Genomic DNA, 21284 nt, shown 5'->3' with positions numbered 1-21284 from the left:
CAGCTTGAAATGACGTTGTTGCTGGTGAGCGGGCTATCGCTTCAGCCGCACTGTGAGCATCCGGATGATAGGCGCCATTGAGAATGTTGTCCTTGTTGAAGATCTCAGCTCTGTGGTGCAGGTCGTTGGGGATCTCTTTGAAGCATTGTGAGGTATCTTTAGGAGAATGGTAGAGGCAGATGAGAGAGTTCTTCCACTCGAAAGAACACCTTCCGTGGTCAGATTCAATGGAGCACAACCTCGCAGGTCTTTGAGGCCGGGGATTGGTTGGGCCAATGATCACTGGTCCTATTTCATCCTGTTCTCAATGCTCTTCAAGAAGGGTTGGAGGTGGCCTGGGCTGTGGATCGCCTAGACATCAGAGCGATGATATGGCGGAAGTGATGGTGCTTCATGGTTCAATCGTTGGAATCTTTGAGAGATCCTGAAGAGCGTTGACCCTGTATTGACCTCTGTCTTCTTGAGCAACATGGATGGCGTCTTTATCTTGCAATTCTTCTATAATCCTAGACATTACTCCCTTGTGATTATATTACTGATTATTTATTTATTGTTGCCTTTTTTCCTGTAAGGCTGTGGTAGTTGTGAGCATGGGGGTGAGTGTTGCCGATTATCCTGGTCCAGCAAAATCATATTGAGTAGATTATGTGAAATCTGGGGCGTCATTCTCCGATCCCCCGCCGGGTTGGAGAATCGCCGGGGGCTGCCGTGAATCCCGCCCCTGCTGGTTGCCGAAGTCTCCGGCACCGGATATTCGGCGGGGGCGGGAATCGGGCCGCGCCGGTTGGCGGGCCACCCCGCTCGATTCTCCGGCCCGGATGGGCTGAAGTCCCGCCGATAAATTGCCTGTCCCGCCGGCGTGGATTAAACCACCTTTTGAACGGCGGGACAAGGCGGCGCGGGCGGGCTCCGGAGTCCTGGGGGGGTCGCGGGGCGATCTGGCCCGGGGGGTGCCCCCACGGTGGCCTGGCCCGCGATCGGGGCCCACCGATCCGCGGGCGGGCCTGTGCCGTGGGGGCACTCTTTCCCTTCCGCCTCCGCCACGGTCTCCACCATGGCGGAGGCAGAAGTGACTCCCTCCACTGCGCATGCGCGGGAATGCCGTCAGCGGCCGCTAACACACCCGCGAATGCACCACCCGGGGATGTCATTTCCGTGCCAGCTGGCGGGGCAACAAAGGCCGTTTCCACCAGCTGGCGGGGCGGAAATTCCTCCGGTGTCGGCCTAGCCCCTCAATGTTGGGGCTCGGCCCCCAAAATGGGGAGCATTCCGCACCTTTGGGGCGACGCGATGCCCGTCTGATTGGCGCCGTTTTGGGCGCCAGTCGGCGGACATCGCGCCGTTTCGGGAGAATTTTGCCCAATGTTTGTGCACAGTTATACTCTTTTTTTGTCATGTGTTATGATTCCTTTAGGTTGTGGGAGCGGAGTGTTTTTTTAACACCCCTTATCTCGTTTAAAAAGATGAATGGCACTCGGGCAGGAGGAAGGGTGGATGGTTAGGGTTGGTAGAAGTAGTTCAGTCCACACAAAGATTGAGGACAACCACCAGTTAGAGCTAATTGGGTTTATTTGGGATTTTTCTAAAAATGTTATTTGAATTTGAAAATCCATCCTTTCTCCTTCGATGGCCTGGGCAGGTTTTGTATCCTGAGGAGGACTGGGTTCCGTTCGACTCTTTCTTGAGTTTCTACTTTGAGTTCCTCTCTTTATTCCGCCTTAGAGCTATAGGAATGAGTAGATTTCGTAATGGTGATCGCTGAGGTCGGGGCCCATAACAATCGAATGCAGGTGAAGGTGAGGCGACTTCAACTTCAGTCAAGCTAGACTGAGGAGGTGAGCTTGGAGTTTCTTTCTTGATTTGCACATCAGGGGCGAGATTCTCTGACCCCCCGCCGGGTCGGAGAATCGCCGGGGGCTGGCGTGAATCCCACCCCTGCCGGTTGCCGAAGTCTCCGGCACCAGAGATTCGGCGGGGGCGGGAATCGCGCCGCTCCGGTTAGCGGGCCCCCCCGCTCGATTCTCCGGCCCGGATGGGCTGAAGTCCCGCCGCTAAAATGCCTGTCCCGCCGGCGTAAATTAAACCACCTACCATACCGGCAGGACAAGTCGGCGCGGGCGGGCTCCGGGGTCCTGGGGAAGGCGAGGGGCGATCTGGCCCCGGGGGGTGCCCCCACGGTGGCCTGGCCCGCGATCGGGGCCCACCGATCCGCGGGCGGGCCTGTGCCGTGGGGGCACTCTTTCCCTTCCGCCTCCGCCACGGTCTCCACCATGGCGGAGGCAGAAGTGACTCCCTCCACTGCGCATGCGCGGGAATGCCGTCAGCGGCCGCTAACACACCCGCGAATGCACCACCCGGGGATGTCATTTCCGTGCCAGCTGGCGGGGCAACAAAGGCCGTTTCCACCAGCTGGCGGGGCGGAAATTCCTCCGGTGTCGGCCTAGCCCCTCAATGTTGGGGCTCGGCCCCCAAAATGGGGAGCATTCCGCACCTTTGGGGCGACGCGATGCCCGTCTGATTGGCGCCGTTTTGGGCGCCAGTCGGCGGACATCGCGCCGTTTCGGGAGAATTTTGCCCAATGTTTGTGCACAGTTATACTCTTTTTTTGTCATGTGTTATGATTCCTTTAGGTTGTGGGAGCGGAGTGTTTTTTTAACACCCCTTATCTCGTTTAAAAAGATGAATGGCACTCGGGCAGGAGGAAGGGTGGATGGTTAGGGTTGGTAGAAGTAGTTCAGTCCACACAAAGATTGAGGACAACCACCAGTTAGAGCTAATTGGGTTTATTTGGGATTTTTCTAAAAATGTTATTTGAATTTGAAAATCCATCCTTTCTCCTTCGATGGCCTGGGCAGGTTTTGTATCCTGAGGAGGACTGGGTTCCGTTCGACTCTTTCTTGAGTTTCTACTTTGAGTTCCTCTCTTTATTCCGCCTTAGAGCTATAGGAATGAGTAGATTTCGTAATGGTGATCGCTGAGGTCGGGGCCCATAACAATCGAATGCAGGTGAAGGTGAGGCGACTTCAACTTCAGTCAAGCTAGACTGAGGAGGTGAGCTTGGAGTTTCTTTCTTGATTTGCACATCAGGGGCGAGATTCTCTGACCCCCCGCCGGGTCGGAGAATCGCCGGGGGCTGGCGTGAATCCCACCCCTGCCGGTTGCCGAAGTCTCCGGCACCAGAGATTCGGCGGGGGCGGGAATCGCGCCGCTCCGGTTGGCGGGCCCCCCCGCTCGATTCTCCGGCCCGGATGGGCTGAAGTCCCGCCGCTAAAATGCCTGTCCCGCCGGCGTAAATTAAACCACCTACCATACCGGCAGGACAAGTCGGCGCGGGCGGGCTCCGGGGTCCTGGGGAAGGCGAGGGGCGATCTGGCCCCGGGGGGTGCCCCCACGGTGGCCTGGCCCGCGATCGGGGCCCACCGATCCGCGGGCGGGCCTGTGCCGTGGGGGCACTCTTTCCCTTCCGCCTCCGCCACGGTCTCCAGCATGGCGGAGGCAGAAGAGACTCCCTCCACTGCGCATGCGCGGGAAACTGTCAGCGGCCGCTGACGCTCCCGCGCATGCGCCGCCCGGAGATGTCATTTCCGCGCCAGCTGGCGGGGTACCAAAGGCCTTTTCCGCCAGCTGGCGGGGCGGAAATTCGTCCGGCGCCGTCCTAGCCCCTCAATGTTGGGGCTCGGCCCCCAAAGATGCGGAGCATTCCGCACCTTTGGGGCGGCGCGATGCCCATCTGATTTGCGCCGTTTTGGGCGCCAATCGGCGGACATCGCGCCGTTTCCGGAGAATTTCGTCCCAGGTTCTTCCATAAGAGAAAGCTTGACTTGGCAACAAATTGTGAGACCAGTTTCTTCTGTTGCAGAGTTATGTTAAAAGGGATCAGGGGTTATGGGGAGAAGGCAGGAGAATGGGGATGAGAAGATATCAGCCATGATTGAATGGCGGAGCAGACTCGATGGGCTGAGTGGCCTAATTCTGCTCCTATGTCTAATGGTCTTATGTACATCCACTGGATCTTCTCCAGCCATGACCGTGCAATGAAAGCAGGGTAGTTACCTTTCACCACAAACAGTGGGAGTTTAGTAGTTTGTCCATTTTGTTCCACATTATCTTCTGTTCTGTCCATCATAGGTACAAATTCCCCTCTATATGTCTTCAAAATTACTTTTGCAGGCATCAAGCTTTTCCTTATACACAGAATCTGGGTCCAGAGAAACTGCTGCCCCTGTATCCAGTTCCAAACATATTGGTTTCCCCTCGAAGCAGCAAAGTTATGTATTAACACTCTGTGGTGGTATTATAGGTATTACAGTACCTGAGAGGCTAAAGTACCATTGGTAGAACCTGTATGCTTGCTATTGGCTAGAGTGCACAATAGCCCCGCCCTGATAGGCGGGGTATAAGAACCCGTGCTGCCCCAGCAGCCCTCATTCTGTACCTGCGCTGCTGGGATAAACATCTAACTTATTAAAGCCTTCAGTTGGACTACAACCTCGCTTTAGTGGTCATTGATCGTGCATCAATTTAATAAGCTACATTTTTAAGAAGAAAGGATGGAGCTCCGAATCAAGCCGGAGTGTCTGCAACTTAGCCCCCACGCAGCGAACTCAGCGACAATCTTTAAGCACTGGCTGGTGTGCTTTAAAGGGTATCTCAAGAAGGCCAAAAACGCACCCACGGGAGAGCAGAAACTGCACGTCCTGCACTCAAGGGTGAGCCCGGAGATTTACACCCTCATCGAGGAAGCGGAAGACTTCGATGCAGCAATCGAGCTGCTAAAAGGACACTATATTCGCCTGGTAAACCAGGTCTATACCCGGCACCTGCTTGCAACAAGGCAACAAACCCCTGGGGAATCATTGGAGGAATTCTCCCGTGCACTCCTGGTGCTGGGAAGAAGCTGCGGCTGCCCGCAAATTTCGACGAGCGAACACACGGAACTCTTAGTCCGGGACGCTCTCGTGGCAGGTATACCTCACAAATCCGCCAGCGCCTGTTAGAGAAGGACACCCTGGGTCTCAGGGAGGCACGGGCCCTTGCAGGCTCCCTGGACGTGGCCTCCAAGAACGCTCGCGCCTATGTTCCCGACCACGCGGCAGCCCCCTGGGCAGCGTGGAACCCTGCAGCGGCCGACCTCAAGACTTCCCCCGCTCCTCCACAGGCCTGCGCTGCAAGGTGGCCTGGCAACCCCGAGGGGTCCCGCTGCTACTTTTGCGGGCAGGCCAAGCACCCCCTCCAGCGCTGCCCAGCCCGCGCATCCACCTGCAAGGGATGCGGCAAAAAGGGCCATTTCGTGGGGGTATGTCAGGCCCGAGCGGTGGCCGCAGTCTCCAGCGGCGAATCTGGACCGCCACCACAAACTTCTCCACGGCCCCGTGCGGCCAGCGGTCGCCGCCACCCCCATATCCCAGGGCCACGTGCGGACCCCGGGTGCCGCCATCTTGTTCCGTGGACGCCACGCTTGAGGGATGGGCGCCACCATTTTGTGCACCCCCGGCCATGTGCGACCTATGGGAGATGCCATCTTGGATGAACCCCAAGGACCCCACCTCGGCCGACCACATAGTGCCTGAACAGAATTCCCAACTACTGCGATTGGCCTCGGTGACTCTGGATCAGTCTCGACCTCGAACATGCTCAACTGCTACGACAACCGTTTTCATCAATGGGCACGAGACATCCTGCCTAATCGACTCTGGGAGCACGGAGAGCTTCATACACCCCGACACGGTAAGCGCTGTTCCCTCCTCATCCACCCTGTTAATCAAAAAAATCTCACTGGCCTCCGGTTCCAACTCAGTGGAGATAAAGGGGTTTTGTGTAGCAAATCTCACAGTCCAGGGAAGGGAGTTCAAAAAGTTCCATCTCTACGTCCTTCCCCACCTCTGCGCGGCTACACTCCTGGGTTTAGACTTCCAGTGTAACCTTCAAAGTCTGACCTGGCAATTCGGCGACCCCCCCTTATTGTCTGCGGCCTCGCGACCCTGAAGGTCGACCCACCTTCCCTGTTTGCGAACCTCACCCCGGATTGCAAACCCGTCGCCACCCGGAGCAGACCATACCGTGCCCAGGACTGGATCTTTATTAGGTCAGAGGTCCAAAGGCAACTAAGGGAAGGGCACATTGAAGCCAGTAACAGCCCCTGGAGAGCTCAAGTAGTGGTGGTAAAGACCGGGGAGAAGCATAGGGTGGTCATCGACTACAGTCAGACCATCAACAGGTTTACGCAGCTGGAGGCGTACCCTCTCCCCCGCATATCCGACCTGGTAAACAGGATCGCGCATTATAAGGTCTTCTCCACGGTCGATCTCAAGTCCGCCTACCACCAGCTCCCCATCCGCACTGGTGACCGCAAATACACTGCCTTCGAGGCAGACGGGCAGCTCTACCACTTCTTAAGGGTTCCCTTTGGTGTCACTAACGGGGTCTCGGTCTTCCAGAGCGAGATGGACCGAATGGTTGACCAGTACGGTTTACGGGCAACATTCCCGTACCTCGATAATGTCACCATCTGCGGCCACGGCCAGCAGGACCATGACACCAACCTCCGAAAATTTCTCCAGACTGCTAAAATCCTTAACCTAACATACAATAAGGATAAATGCGTATTTAGCAGCGACCGTCTAGCCATTCTCGGCTATGTAGTGCGAAATGGAGTTATAGGCCCCGACCCTGAACGCATGCGCCCCCTTATGGAGTTCCCCCTCCCTCACTGCTCTAAGGCCCTGAAACGCTGCCTAGGGTTTTTTAGCTGCTACGCCCAGTGGGTCCCCAACTATGCGGACAAGGCCCGTCCCCTGATCCAATCCACAGTTTTTCCCCTGTAGATAGAGGCCCGCCAGGCCTTCAGCCGCATCAAAGCAGACATTGCAAAGGCCACGATGCACGCCATCGACGAGTCCCTCCCCTTCCAGGTCGAGAGCGATGAGTCTGACGTAGCTCTGGCGGCCACCCTCAACCAAGCGGGAGACCCGTGGCCTTCTTCTCCCGTACCCTCCATGCTTCCGAAGTCCGCCACTCCTCAGTCGAAATGGAGGCCCAGGCCATAGTAGAAGCTGTGCGACATTGGAGGCATTACCTGGCCGGCAGGAGATTCACTCTCCTCATGGACGAACGGTCGGTTGTTTTCATGTTCGATAATGCACAGCGGGGCAAGATAAAAAAACGACAAGATCTTGCGGTGGAGGATCGAACCCTCCACCTACAACTCCGAGATCTTGTATCGTCCCGGGAAGCTAAACGAGCCTCCTGGCGCCCTGTCCCACGGCACATGTGCCACCGCACAAGTGGACCGCCTCCGAGCCCTCCACGAGGACCTCTACCACTCGGGGGTCACTCGCTTTTTCCATTTCGTCAAGACCCGCAACCTACCCTACTCCATCGAGGAGGTCAGGACAGCCACCAGGGACTGCCAAATCTGCGCGGAGTGCAAACCGCACTTCTACCGTCCAGAGAGGGCGCACCTGATAAAGGCTTCCCGTCCCTTTGAACGCCTCAGCATAGACTTCAAAGGCCCCCTCCCCTCCACCGACCGCAACACGTACTTCCTGAACATGATTGACGAGTACTCCCGGTTCCCATTCGCCATCCCCTGCCCTGACATGACCGCCACCACCGTCATCAAGGCCCTCCATAGCATCTTTGCACTGTTCGGGTTTCCCGCTTGCATACACAGTGATAGGGGGTCCTTCTTTATGAGCGACGAACTGCGTCAATTCCTGCTCAGCAAGGGCATCGCCTCGAGCAGGACGACCAGTTACAACCCCCAGGGTAACGGACAGGTAGAGAGGGAGAACGGAACGGTCTGGAAGACTGTCCTAGTGGCCCTACGGTCCAGGAACCTCCCAGTCTCCCGCTGGCAAGAAGTCCGCCCGGATGCCCTCCACTCCATCCGGTCACTACTTTGTACAACCACCAATCAGACACCTCACGAACGTCTCCTGGTCTTCCCTAGGAAGTCCTCCTCTGGGACCTCGCTCCCGACCTGGCTGGCAGCACCCGGACCCATCCTGCTCCGAAAACACGTGCGGGCGCACAAGTCAGACCTGTTGGTCGAGAGGGTCCATCTGCTCCATGCTAACCCCCACTACGGCGTACCCCGACGGCTGACATGATACAGTCTCCCTACGGGACCTGGCGCCCGCCGGAACTTCACGCACATTCCTGCCACCAGTCCCACCCTCCCCTCCACCGCAGCACCTTACAGGAGGATCGGTCCTTCTGCCGCCCCCGTCTAGGCCCCCCCCCACCCACCGACGCCCCCCCGCAGGCGCTCCCTTCCCAGGTCAGCCGTTTTCCCCACCAGCGCCGTCTAGGGGTGCCAAAGCTGCCATGGAGATCGAAGCCACGCTCCCGGAGTCACAGACGCCTGAGCCTCCACCGGAGTCACCACCGAGGCTCCAACGATCACAGAGGACGACCTGGGCCCCCGATCGACTGATTACTTCATTTTGACTGTAATCTGTAAATCTAAACCACCAAATGTATATAGTTACCAGACTTGTACATAGTTACTAAACACTTACGGAGGTATTACGGTACCTCCATAACTAATTATACCATGTTGTTATGTTTTGTAGTTTCTGTCCACCACCCTCGCCGGACTTTTTTTAACAGGGGGTAAATGTGGTATTATAGGTATTACGATACCTGAGAGGCTAAAGTACCATTGGTAGAACCTGTATGCTTGCTATTGGCTAGAGTGTATAATAGCTCCGCCCTGATTGGCGGGGTATAAGAACCCGTGCCGCCCAAGCAGCCCTCATTCTGTACCTGAGCTGCTGGGGGAAACATCTAGCTTATTAAAGCCTTCAGTTGGACTACAACCTCGCTTTAGTGGTCATTGATCGTGCATCACCCTGTGAGCCTATTAACCCTGTAACCCTATTAATTGTGTGCAGTTCTGGTCACCTCATTATAGGAAGGATGTGGAAGCATTGGAAAGGGTGCAATGGAGATTTACCAGGATGCTGCCTGGTTTGTAGGATAGGTCTTATGAGGAAAGGTTGAGGGAGCTAGGGCTTTTCTCTTTGGAGCGGAGGAGGATGAGAGGCGACTTAATAGAGGTTTATAAGATAATGAGGGGGATAGATAGAGTGGACATTCAGACACTATTTCCTCGGGTGGATGTAGCTGTTACAAGGGGGCATAACTATAAGATTCAGGGTGGGAGATATAGGAGGGATGTCCGAGGTAGGTTCTTTATTCAGAGAGTGGTTAGGGTGTGGAATGGACTGCCTGCTGTGATAGTGGAGTCGGGCACTTTAGGAACTTTCAAGCGGTTATTGAATAGGCACATGGAGCACACCAGAATGACAGGGAGTGGGATAGCTTGATCTTGGTTTCGGACAATGCTCGGCACAACATCGAGGGCTGAAGGGCCTGTTCTGTGCTGGACTGTTCTATGTTCTATGAGCTACCTGCCCACTGACAAGATGTGGAGGGGCCTTCTTCTTTGGACTCATTGTCACTCTTGTCCTCCCGTATGACATGTCGATTCCTCTTCATGTTACACCAGACTGCAGATAACTTGTCCCCAGTTTGCATTTTGGATTCAATGCTTCTTTTTAAGTACTGCAACGTACTGCCCAAATATTTTTCCCACTTCTTGGTTTCTTTTGTGAAACCTAAATTTTTCTGCTTTGACAAACGTGTCATAATATACACCAGTATATCATGGTGCAGACACACACTGATGGACACACAGTGGGACCAATCAACATACACAACACCGCAGCCAATCACCAGTGAGAGCACACGCACTATAAAGACAGGGGGCATCAGAGTTCCCGCTCATTCGAGTAGCAGCTAGCTAGGAGCACAGAGCTCACAGCCTGCAACACAGACATTCACCATGTGCTGAGTGCATCAACTGGTTAGGACAAGGCAAAGGTCTTTAGTTAAAGCTGGTGTCGTATTAACCCACAGTTCAAGTATGTTTAAATAGTTAACCTTTTAATAAAATAGTGTTGCACTACTTCAAGTGTTGGTGACCTGTATGTGATCCAGACCACCCAACACATCAAAACGTATTGGGGAATAATGTATCTCTAGGACTTTTACGATGTCCTTATATGATTGTGCGCCAGCTTTGTCAGGCAGTACCAAGCTTCTTAATAAACCAAAGGTTTTATGTCCAATCGCACTGACGTAATCTGCCATCATTCTGTCATTTTCAATTCCATTGGCAAGGAGGAAACCTCAAAATATTCCGTGCAGGAGCTCCACAATCTCAAGGAAAAGTCTCGGTCAGGTCGATGTGGCCATTTTCAAAGGTTTATTTTCTCTTTGTCAGCTGTTGTGTTGCTGTTTTCGATGTATTACCAGTTTAATACTGTCACCGTTTATTTTCTCAACTGTCTTTGCAGCTGCCAATTGAGTCTCTGTGCTAAAAGTCCACTAAATGCTAACAGTCCAGCATATTGGCAGCTGGAGTTAATCAAAGCGACAGCTATATTGATTGAATAAGAGAACAATTTTAGTCGCATGTGTCAAATTTCAATGAGGTTTCTGCAGTGCACCTTATTTCAGAGATTTATCAGATTTTAGCATGGCCAATCCACCTAACATGCACATCTTTGGACTGTGGAAGCAAACCGAAGCACTCGGAGGAAATGGCGGTGGCACAGTAGTTAGCACTGCTGCCTCACAGCACCAGGAACCCGGGTTCAATTCTGGCCTTAGGTGACTGTCTGTATTTTGTGTGTACGTTCTCCCCGTGTCTGCGTGGGTTCCTCCGAGTGCTCTGTTTTCCTCCCACAGTACAAATATATGGAGGTTAGGTGGATTGGCCGTGACAAAATTGCCCCTTAGTGTCCTGGTTACATTCTGTGGATAGGCCAGAGGAGTGGGCCTAAGTAGAGTGCTCTATCAGAGGCTCAGTGTAGACTCGATTGGCTGAATGGCCTCCTTTCGCACTGCAAGAACTCCATGGTTCTAGGAAACCCATGCAGACATGGGGAAAATGTGCAAATACCACACAGTCACCTAATAATTATAATAACATGTATTAGTGTAATTAGGCTTATATTAACACAGGAATGAAGTTATTGTGAAATTCCCTTGATGCCACACTATGGCGGGTACACTGAAGGAGAATTCAGAATGTCCAATTCATCTAACAACACGTCTTTGGGGACTTGTGGGAGGAAGCCGGAGCACCCGGAGGAAACCCACGCAGACAGAGGGAGAACGTGCAGACTCCGCACAGACAGGGACCCAAGCTGGGAATCAAACCTGGGTCCCTGGTGTTGCGAAGCAACAGTGCTAACCACTTTGACAAAGGGTCATCTGGACTCGAAACGTTAGCTCTTTTCTCTCCCAACAGATGCTGCCAGACCTGCTGAGATTTTCCAGCATTTTCTCTTTGGTTTCAGATTCCAGCATCTGCAGTAATTTGCTTTTATCCATTGCTAACCACTGTGCTACCGACCCAAGGTTTGAATTGAACACAGGTCGCTGGTATTGTGAGGCAGCAGTACAAACCAGTGCACCACCGAATTATTCATGTTATTATGTTTCTGCCTAGTTTACTTCAATTATATTATTCATTGATAATAATTTCATTCTTTAAAGTTGTGTTTTGATGTTTCAGCAAGATATTTTTAGAAGCTTCTAAGGTTTAATGTAAAACATTTATGAACAAAAATGCTTATTTCAGTGAGGAATTTACAGTGCCTGATTTCAGTGATATATCTGCAGTGTGTCTGATTTCATTGAGGTATTTGCAGTGTGTCTGATTTCATTGAGGTATTTGCAGTGTGTCTGATTTCAGTGAAGTATCTACAGTGTGTCTGATTTCATTGAGGTATTTGCAGTGTGTCTGATTTCATTGAGGTATTTGCAGTGTGTCTGATTTCAGTGAAGTATCTACAGTGTGTCTGATTTCAGTGAGGTATCTGCAGTGTGTCTGATTTCATTGAGGTATTTGCAGTGTGTCTGATTTCATTGAGGTATTTGCAGTGTGTCTGATTTCAGTGAAGTATCTACAGTGTGTCTGATTTCAGTGAGGTATCTGCAGTGTGTCTGATTTCATTGAGGTATTTGCAGTGTGTCTGATTTCAGTGAAGTATCTGCAGTGTGTCGGATTTCAGTGATGTTTCTGCAGTGTGTCTAATTTCAGTGAGATATCTACAGTGTGACTAATTTCTGTGACGTATCTGCAGTGTGTCTGATTTCATTGAGGTATTTGCAGTGTGTCTGATTTCAGGGAAGTATCTGCAGTGTGTCGGATTTCAGTGATGTTTCTGCAGTGAGTCTAATTTCAGTGAGATATCTACAGTGTGACTAATTTCTGTGACGTATCTGCAGTGTGCATGATTTCAGTGAGGTATCTGCAGTGTGTCGGATTTCAGTGATGTTTCTGCAGTTTGCCTTATTTCAGTGAGGTATGTGCAGTGTTTCTAATTTCAGTGAGATATCTACAGTGTGACTAATTTCTGTGACGTATCTGCAGTGTGTCAGATTTCAGTGAGATATCTACAGTGTGACTAATTTCTGTGACGTATCTGCAGTGTGTCAGATTTCAGTGAGGTATCTGCAGTGTGTCTGATTTCAGTGATGTTTCTGCAGTGTGTCTGATTTCAGTGAGGTATCTAAAGTGTGTCTGATTTCAGTGAAGTATCTGCAGTGTGTCTAATTTCAGTGAGGTATCTGCAGTGTGTCTGATTTCAGTGAAGGATCTGCAGTGTGTCTGATTTCAGTGAGGTTTCTGCAGTGTGTCTGATTTCAGTGAGGTATTTACAGTGTGTCTGATTTCAGTGAGATATCTACGTGTGTCTAATTTCTGTGAAGTATCTGCAGTGTGTCTGATTTCAGTGAGGTACCTGCAGTGTGTCTGATTTCAGTGAGGTATCTGCAGTGTGTCTGATTTCAGTGAGATATCTAACGTGTGTCTAATTTCTGTGAGGTATCTACAGTGTGTCTGCTTTCAGTGAAGTATCTGCAGTGTGTCTAATTTCAGTGAGGTATCTGCAGTGTGTCTGATTTCAGTGAGGCATCTGCAGTGTGTCGGATTTCAGTGAGGTATCTGCAGTGTGTCTTATTTCAGTGAAGTATCTGCAGTGTGCCTGATTTCAGTGAGGTATCTGCAGTGTGCCTTATTTCAGTGAGGTATTTGCAGTGTGTCTTATTTCAGTGAAGTATCTGCAGTGTGCCTGATTTCAGTGAGGTATCTGCAGTGTGTCTTATTTCAGTGAAGTATCTGCAGTGTGTCTGATTTCAGTGAGGTATCTGCAGTGTGTCTTATTTCAGTGAAGTATCTGCAGTGTGTCTAATTTCAGTGAGGTATCTGCAGTGTGTCTAATTTCAGTGAGGTATTTACAGTGTGTCTGATTTCAGTGAGGTATCTGCAGTGTGTCGGATTTCAGTGAGGTATCTGCAGTTTGTCTGATTTCAGTGAAGTATCTGCAGTGTGTCTGATTTCAGTGAGGTATCTGCAGTGTGTCTGATTTCAGTGAGCTAACTACAGTGTGTCGGATTTCAGTGAGATATCTGCAGTGTGTCTTATTTCAGTGAAGTATCTGCAGTGTGTCAGATTTCAGTGAGGTATCTGCAGTGTGTCAGATTTCAGTGAGGTATCTGCAGTGTGTCGGATTTCAGTGATGTTTCTGCAGTGTGTCTGATTTCAGTGAGGTATCTAAAGTGTGTCTGATTTCAGTGAAGTATCTGCAGTGTGTCTGATTTCAGTGAGGTATCTGCAGTGTGTCTGATTTCAGTGAGGTATTTACAGTGTGTCTGATTTCAGTGAGATATCTACATGTGTCTAATTTCTGTGAAGTATCTGCAGTGTGTCTGATTTCAGTGAGGTATCTGCAGTGTGTCTGATTTCAGTGAGGTACCTGCAGTGTGTCTGATTTCAGTGAGGTATCCGCAGTGTGTCTGATTTCAGTGAGATATCTAACGTGTGTCTAATTTCTGTGAGGTATCTACAGTGTGTCTGATTTCAGTGAGGTATTTGCAGTGTGCTGATTTCAGTGAGGTATCTGCAGTGTGTCTGATTTCAGTGAGATATCTGCAGTGTGTCGGATTTCAGTGAGGTATCTGCAGTGTGTCTTATTTCAGTGAAGTATCTGCAGTGTGTCTAATTTCAGTGAGGTATCTGCAGTGTGTCTGATTTCAGTGAGGTATCTGCAGTGTGTCTGATTTCAGTGAGGTATCTGCAGTGTGTCTGATTTCAGTGAGGTACCTGCAGTGTGTCTGATTTCAGTGAGGTATCTGCAGTGTGTCTGATTTCAGTGAGGTATCTGCAGTGTGTCGGATTTCAGTGAGGTATCTGCAGTGTGTCTTATTTCAGTGAAGTATCTGCAGTGTGTCTAATTTCAGTGAGGTATCTGCAGTGTGTCTGTTTTCAGTGAAGTATCTGCAGTGTGTCTAATTTCAGTGAGGTATCTGCAGTGTGTCTGATTTCAGTGAGGTATCTGCAGTGTGTCTGATTTCTGTGAGGTATCTGCAGTGTGTCTGATTTCAGTGAGGTATCTGCAGTGTGCCTGATTTCAGTGAGGTATCTGCAGTGTGTCTGATTTCAGTGAGGTATCAGCAGTGTGTCTGATTTCAGTGAGGTATCTGCAGTGTGTCTGATTTCAGTGAGCTAACTACAGTGTGTCAGATTTCAGTGAGATATCTGCAGTGTGTCTTATTTCAGTGAAGTATCTGCAGTGTGTCAGATTTCAGTGAGGTATCTGCAGTGTGTCGGATTTCAGTGATGTTTCTGCAGTGTGTCTGATTTCAGTGAGGTATCTGCAGTGTGTCTGATTTCAGTGACGTATCTGCAGTGTGTCTGATTTCAGTGAGCTAACTACAGTGTGTCAGATTTCAGTGAGGTATCTAAAGTGTGTCTGATTTCAGTGAAGTATCTGCAGTGTGTCTGATTTCAGTGAGGTATCTGCAGTGTGTCTGATTTCAGTGAGGTATCTGCAGTGTGTCTGATTTCAGTGACGTATCTGCAGTGTGTCAGATTTCAGTGAGGTATCTGCAGTGTGTCTGATTTCAGTGAAGTATCTGCAGTGTGTCTGATTTCAGTGAGGTATCTGCAGTGTGTCTGATTTCAGTGAGCTAACTACAGTGTGTCGGATTTCAGTGAAGTATCTGCAGTGCGTCTGATTTCAGTGAGGTATCTGCAGTGCGTCTGATTTCAGTGAGGTATCTGCAGTGTGTCTAATTTCTGTGAGATATCTGCAGTGTGTCTGATTTCAGTGAGGTATCTGCAGTGTGTCTGATTTGAGTGAGGTATCCGCAGTGTGTCTGATTTCAGTGAGGTATTTGCAGTCTGTCTGATTTCAGTGAGGTATCTGCAGTGTGTCTGATTTCAGTGAGGTACCTGCAGTGTGTCTGATTTCAGTGAGGTTTCTGCAGTGTGTCTGATTTCAGTGAGAGATCTAACGTGTGTCTAAGTTCTGTGAAGTATCTACAGTGTGAGTAATTTCTGTGAAGTATCTACAGTGTGTCTGATTTCAGTGAGGTATTTGCAGTGTGTCTGATTTCTGTGAGGTATCTGCAGTGTGTCTGATTTCAGTGAGGTTTCTGCAGTGTGTCCGATTTCAGTGAGGTATTTACAGTGTGTCTGATTTCAGTGAGATATCTACATGTGTCTAATTTCTGTGAAGTATCTGCAGTGTGTCTGATTTCAGTGAGGTACCTGCAGTGTGTCTGATTTCAGTGAGGTATCTGCAGTGTGTCTGATTTCAGTGAGATATCTAACGTGTGTCTAATTTCTGTGAGGTATCTACAGTGTGTCTGATTTCAGTGAGGTATCTGCAGTGTGTCTAATTTCAGTGAGGTATCTGCAGTGTGCCTTATTTCAGTGAGCTATCTGCAGTGTGTCTGATTTCATTGAGGTATCTGCAGTGTGTCTGATTTCAGTGAGGTTTCTGCAGTGTGTCTGATTTCAGTGAGGTATTTACAGTGTGTCTGATTTCAGTGAGATATCTACGTGTGTCTAATTTCTGTGAAGTATCTGCAGTGTGTCTGATTTCAGTGAGGTACCTGCAGTGTGTCTGATTTCAGTGAGGTATCTAACGTGTGTCTAATTTCTGTGAGGTATCTACAGTGTGTCTGCTTTCAGTGAAGTATCTGCAGTGTGTCTAATTTCAGTGAGGTATCTGCAGTGTGTCTGATTTCAGTGAGGCATCTGCAGTGTGTCGGATTTCAGTGAGGTATCTGCAGTGTGTCTTATTTCAGTGAAGTATCTGCAGTGTGCCTGATTTCAGTGAGGTATCTGCAGTGTGCCTTATTTCAGTGAGGTATTTGCAGTGTGTCTTATTTCAGTGAAGTATCTGCAGTGTGCCTGATTTCAGTGAGGTATCTGCAGTGTGTCTTATTTCAGTGAAGTATCTGCAGTGTGTCTGATTTCAGTGAGGTATCTGCAGTGTGTCTTATTTCAGTGAAGTATCTGCAGTGTGTCTAATTTCAGTGAGGTATCTGCAGTGTGTCTAATTTCAGTGAGGTATTTACAGTGTGTCTGATTTCAGTGAGGTATCTGCAGTGTGTCGGATTTCAGTGAGGTATCTGCAGTTTGTCTGATTTCAGTGAAGTATCTGCAGTGTGTCTGATTTCAGTGAGGTATCTGCAGTGTGTCTGATTTCAGTGAGCTAACTACAGTGTGTCGGATTTCAGTGAGATATCTGCAGTGTGTCTTATTTCAGTGAAGTATCTGCAGTGTGTCAGATTTCAGTGAGGTATCTGCAGTGTGTCAGATTTCAGTGAGGTATCTGCAGTGTGTCGGATTTCAGTGATGTTTCTGCAGTGTGTCTGATTTCAGTGAGGTATCTAAAGTGTGTCTGATTTCAGTGAAGTATCTGCAGTGTGTCTGATTTCAGTGAGGTATCTGCAGTGTGTCTGATTTCAGTGAGGTATTTACAGTGTGTCTGATTTCAGTGAGATATCTACATGTGTCTAATTTCTGTGAAGTATCTGCAGTGTGTCTGATTTCAGTGAGGTATCTGCAGTGTGTCTGATTTCAGTGAGGTACCTGCAGTGTGTCTGATTTCAGTGAGGTATCCGCAGTGTGTCTGATTTCAGTGAGATATCTAACGTGTGTCTAATTTCTGTGAGGTATCTACAGTGTGTCTGATTTCAGTGAGGTATTTGCAGTGTGCTGATTTCAGTGAGGTATCTGCAGTGTGTCTGATTTCAGTGAGATATCTGCAGTGTGTCGGATTTCAGTGAGGTATCTGCAGTGTGTCTTATTTCAGTGAAGTATCTGCAGTGTGTCTAATTTCAGTGAGGTATCTGCAGTGTGTCTGATTTCAGTGAGGTATCTGCAGTGTGTCTGATTTCAGTGAGGTATCTGCAGTGTGTCTGATTTCAGTGAGGTACCTGCAGTGTGTCTGATTTCAGTGAGGTATCTGCAGTGTGTCTGATTTCAGTGAGGTATCTGCAGTGTGTCGGATTTCAGTGAGGTATCTGCAGTGTGTCTTATTTCAGTGAAGTATCTGCAGTGTGTCTAATTTCAGTGAGGTATCTGCAGTGTGTCTGTTTTCAGTGAAGTATCTGCAGTGTGTCTAATTTCAGTGAGGTATCTGCAGTGTGTCTGATTTCAGTGAGGTATCTGCAGTGTGTCTGATTTCTGTGAGGTATCTGCAGTGTGTCTGATTTCAGTGAGGTATCTGCAGTGTGCCTGATTTCAGTGAGGTATCTGCAGTGTGTCTGATTTCAGTGAGGTATCAGCAGTGTGTCTGATTTCAGTGAGGTATCTGCAGTGTGTCTGATTTCAGTGAGCTAACTACAGTGTGTCAGATTTCAGTGAGATATCTGCAGTGTGTCTTATTTCAGTGAAGTATCTGCAGTGTGTCAGATTTCAGTGAGGTATCTGCAGTGTGTCGGATTTCAGTGATGTTTCTGCAGTGTGTCTGATTTCAGTGAGGTATCTGCAGTGTGTCTGATTTCAGTGACGTATCTGCAGTGTGTCTGATTTCAGTGAGCTAACTACAGTGTGTCAGATTTCAGTGAGGTATCTAAAGTGTGTCTGATTTCAGTGAAGTATCTGCAGTGTGTCTGATTTCAGTGAGGTATCTGCAGTGTGTCTGATTTCAGTGAGGTATCTGCAGTGTGTCTGATTTCAGTGACGTATCTGCAGTGTGTCAGATTTCAGTGAGGTATCTGCAGTGTGTCTGATTTCAGTGAAGTATCTGCAGTGTGTCTGATTTCAGTGAGGTATCTGCAGTGTGTCTGATTTCAGTGAGCTAACTACAGTGTGTCGGATTTCAGTGAAGTATCTGCAGTGCGTCTGATTTCAGTGAGGTATCTGCAGTGCGTCTGATTTCAGTGAGGTATCTGCAGTGTGTCTAATTTCTGTGAGATATCTGCAGTGTGTCTGATTTCAGTGAGGTATCTGCAGTGTGTCTGATTTGAGTGAGGTATCCGCAGTGTGTCTGATTTCAGTGAGGTATTTGCAGTCTGTCTGATTTCAGTGAGGTATCTGCAGTGTGTCTGATTTCAGTGAGGTACCTGCAGTGTGTCTGATTTCAGTGAGGTTTCTGCAGTGTGTCTGATTTCAGTGAGAGATCTAACGTGTGTCTAAGTTCTGTGAAGTATCTACAGTGTGAGTAATTTCTGTGAAGTATCTACAGTGTGTCTGATTTCAGTGAGGTATTTGCAGTGTGTCTGATTTCTGTGAGGTATCTGCAGTGTGTCTGATTTCAGTGAGGTTTCTGCAGTGTGTCCGATTTCAGTGAGGTATTTACAGTGTGTCTGATTTCAGTGAGATATCTACATGTGTCTAATTTCTGTGAAGTATCTGCAGTGTGTCTGATTTCAGTGAGGTACCTGCAGTGTGTCTGATTTCAGTGAGGTATCTGCAGTGTGTCTGATTTCAGTGAGATATCTAACGTGTGTCTAATTTCTGTGAGGTATCTACAGTGTGTCTGATTTCAGTGAGGTATCTGCAGTGTGTCTAATTTCAGTGAGGTATCTGCAGTGTGCCTTATTTCAGTGAGCTATCTGCAGTGTGTCTGATTTCATTGAGGTATCTGCAGTGTGTCAGATTTCAGTGAGGTATCTACAGTGTGTCTAATTTCTGTGAGGTATCTACAGTGTGTCTGATTTCAGTGAGGTATCTGCAGTGTGTCTGATTTCAGTGAGGTATCTGCAGTGTGTCTGATTTCAGTGAGATATCTAACGTGTGTCTAATTTCTGTGAGGTATCTACAGTGTGTCTGATTTCAGTGAGGTATCTGCAGTGTGTCTGATTTCAGTGAGCTATCTGCAGTGTGTCTGATTTCAGTGAGGTATCAGCAGTGTGCCTTATTTCAGTGAGGTATTTGCAGTGTGTCTGATTTCAGTGAGGTATCTGCAGTGTGCCTTATTTCAGTGAGCTATCTGCAGTGTGTCTGATTTCAGTGAGGTATCTGCAGTGTGTCTGATTTCAGTGAGCTATCTGCAGTGTGTCTGATTTCAGTGAGGTATCAGCAGTGTGCCTTATTTCAGTGAGGTATCTGCAGTGTGTCGGATTTCAGTGAGGTATCTGCAGTGTGTCTAATTTCAGTGAGCTATCTGCAGTGTGTCTGATTTCAGTGAGCTAACTACAGTGTGTCGGATTTCAGTGAGATATCTGCAGTGTGTCTTATTTCAGTGAAGTATCTGCAGTGTGTCTGATTTCAGTGAGGTATCTGCAGTGTGTCTCATTTCAGTGAAGTATCTGCAGTGTGTCTGATTTCAGTGAAGTATCTGCAGTGTGTCTGATTTCAGTGAGGTATCTGCAGTGTGTCTGATTTCAGTGATGTATCTGCAGTGTGTCTGATTTCAGTGAGGTATTTGCAGTGTGTCTGATTTCAGTGAGATATCTGCAGTGTGTCTGATTTCAGTGAGGTATCCACAGTGTGTCTGATTTCAGTGAGGTATCTGCAGTGTGTCTGATTTCAGTGAGGTTTCTGCAGTGTGTCTGATTTCAGTGAGATATCTAACGTGTGTCTAATTTCTGTGAAGTATCTACAGTGTGAGTAATTTCTGTGAAGTATCTACAGTGTGTCTGATTTCAGTGAGGTATCTGCAGTGTGTCTGATTTCAGTGAGGTTTCTGCAGTGTGTCTGATTTCAGTGAGGTATTTGCAGTGTGTCTGATTTCAGTGAGGTATTTGGAGTGTGTCTGATTTCAGTGAGGTTTCTGCAGTGTGTCTGATTTCAGTGAGGTATCTGCAGTGTGTCTGATTTCAGTGAGATATCTAACGTGTGTCTAATTTCTGTGAAGTATCTACAGTGTGTCTGATTTCAGTGAGGTAACTGCAGTGTGTCTGATTTCAGTGAGGTATCTGCAGTGTGTCTGATTTCAGTGAGGTATCTGCAGTGTGTCTGATTTCAGTGAGGTTTCTGCAGTGTGTCTGATTTCAGTGAGGTATCTGCAGTGTGTCTGATTTAAGTGAGGTTTCTGCAGTGTGTCTGATTTCAGTGAGGTATCTGCAGTGTGTCTGATTTCAGTGAGCTAACTACAGTGTGTCTGATTTCAGTGAGGTATCCGCAGTGTGTCTGACTTCAGTGAGGTTTTTGCAGTGTGTCTGATTTCAGTGAGGTATTTGCAGTGTGTCTGATTTCAGTGAGGTATCTGCAGTGTGTCTGATTTCAGTGAGGTATCTGCAGTGTGTCTGATTTCAGTGAAGTATCTGCAGTGTGTCTGATTTCAGTGAGGTTTCTGCAGTGGGTCTGATTCAGTGAGGTATCTGCAGTGTGCTGATTTCAGTGAGGTATCTGCAGTGTGTCTGATTTCAGTGAGGTTTCTGCAGTGTGTCTGATTTCAGCGAGGTATCTGCAGTGTGTCTGATTTCAGTGAGCTAACTACAGTGTGTCTGATTTCAGTGAGGTATCCGCGGTGTGTCTGATTTCAGTGAGGTATCTGCAGTGTGTCTGATTTCAGTGAGGTTTTTGCACTGTGTCTGATTTCAGTGAGGTATTTGCAGTGTGTCTGATTTCAGTGAGATATCTAACGTGTGTCTAATTTCTGTGAAGTATCTACAGTGTGAGTAATTTCTGTGCAGTATCTACAGTGTGTCTGATTTCACTGAGGTATCTGCAGAGTGTCTGATTTCAGTGAGGTATTTGCAGTGTGTCTGATTTCAGTGAGATATCTAACGTGTGTCTAATTTCTGTGAAGTATCTGCAGTGTGTCTGATTTCAGTGAGGTAACTGCAGTGTGTCTGATTTCAGTGAGGTATCTGCAGTGTGTCTGATTTCAGTGAGGTATCTGCAGTGTGTCTGATTTCAGTGAGGTTTCTGCAGTGTGTCTGATTTCAGTGAGGTATCTGCAGTGTGTCTGATTTAAGTGAGGTTTCTGCAGTGTGTCTGATTTCAGTGAGGTATCTGC

The sequence above is a fragment of the Scyliorhinus torazame genome, chromosome 1 (assembly GCF_047496885.1).
Source record: "Scyliorhinus torazame isolate Kashiwa2021f chromosome 1, sScyTor2.1, whole genome shotgun sequence".
NCBI lineage: Eukaryota > Metazoa > Chordata > Chondrichthyes > Carcharhiniformes > Scyliorhinidae > Scyliorhinus > Scyliorhinus torazame.
This window is presented reverse-complemented; position numbering follows the sequence as displayed.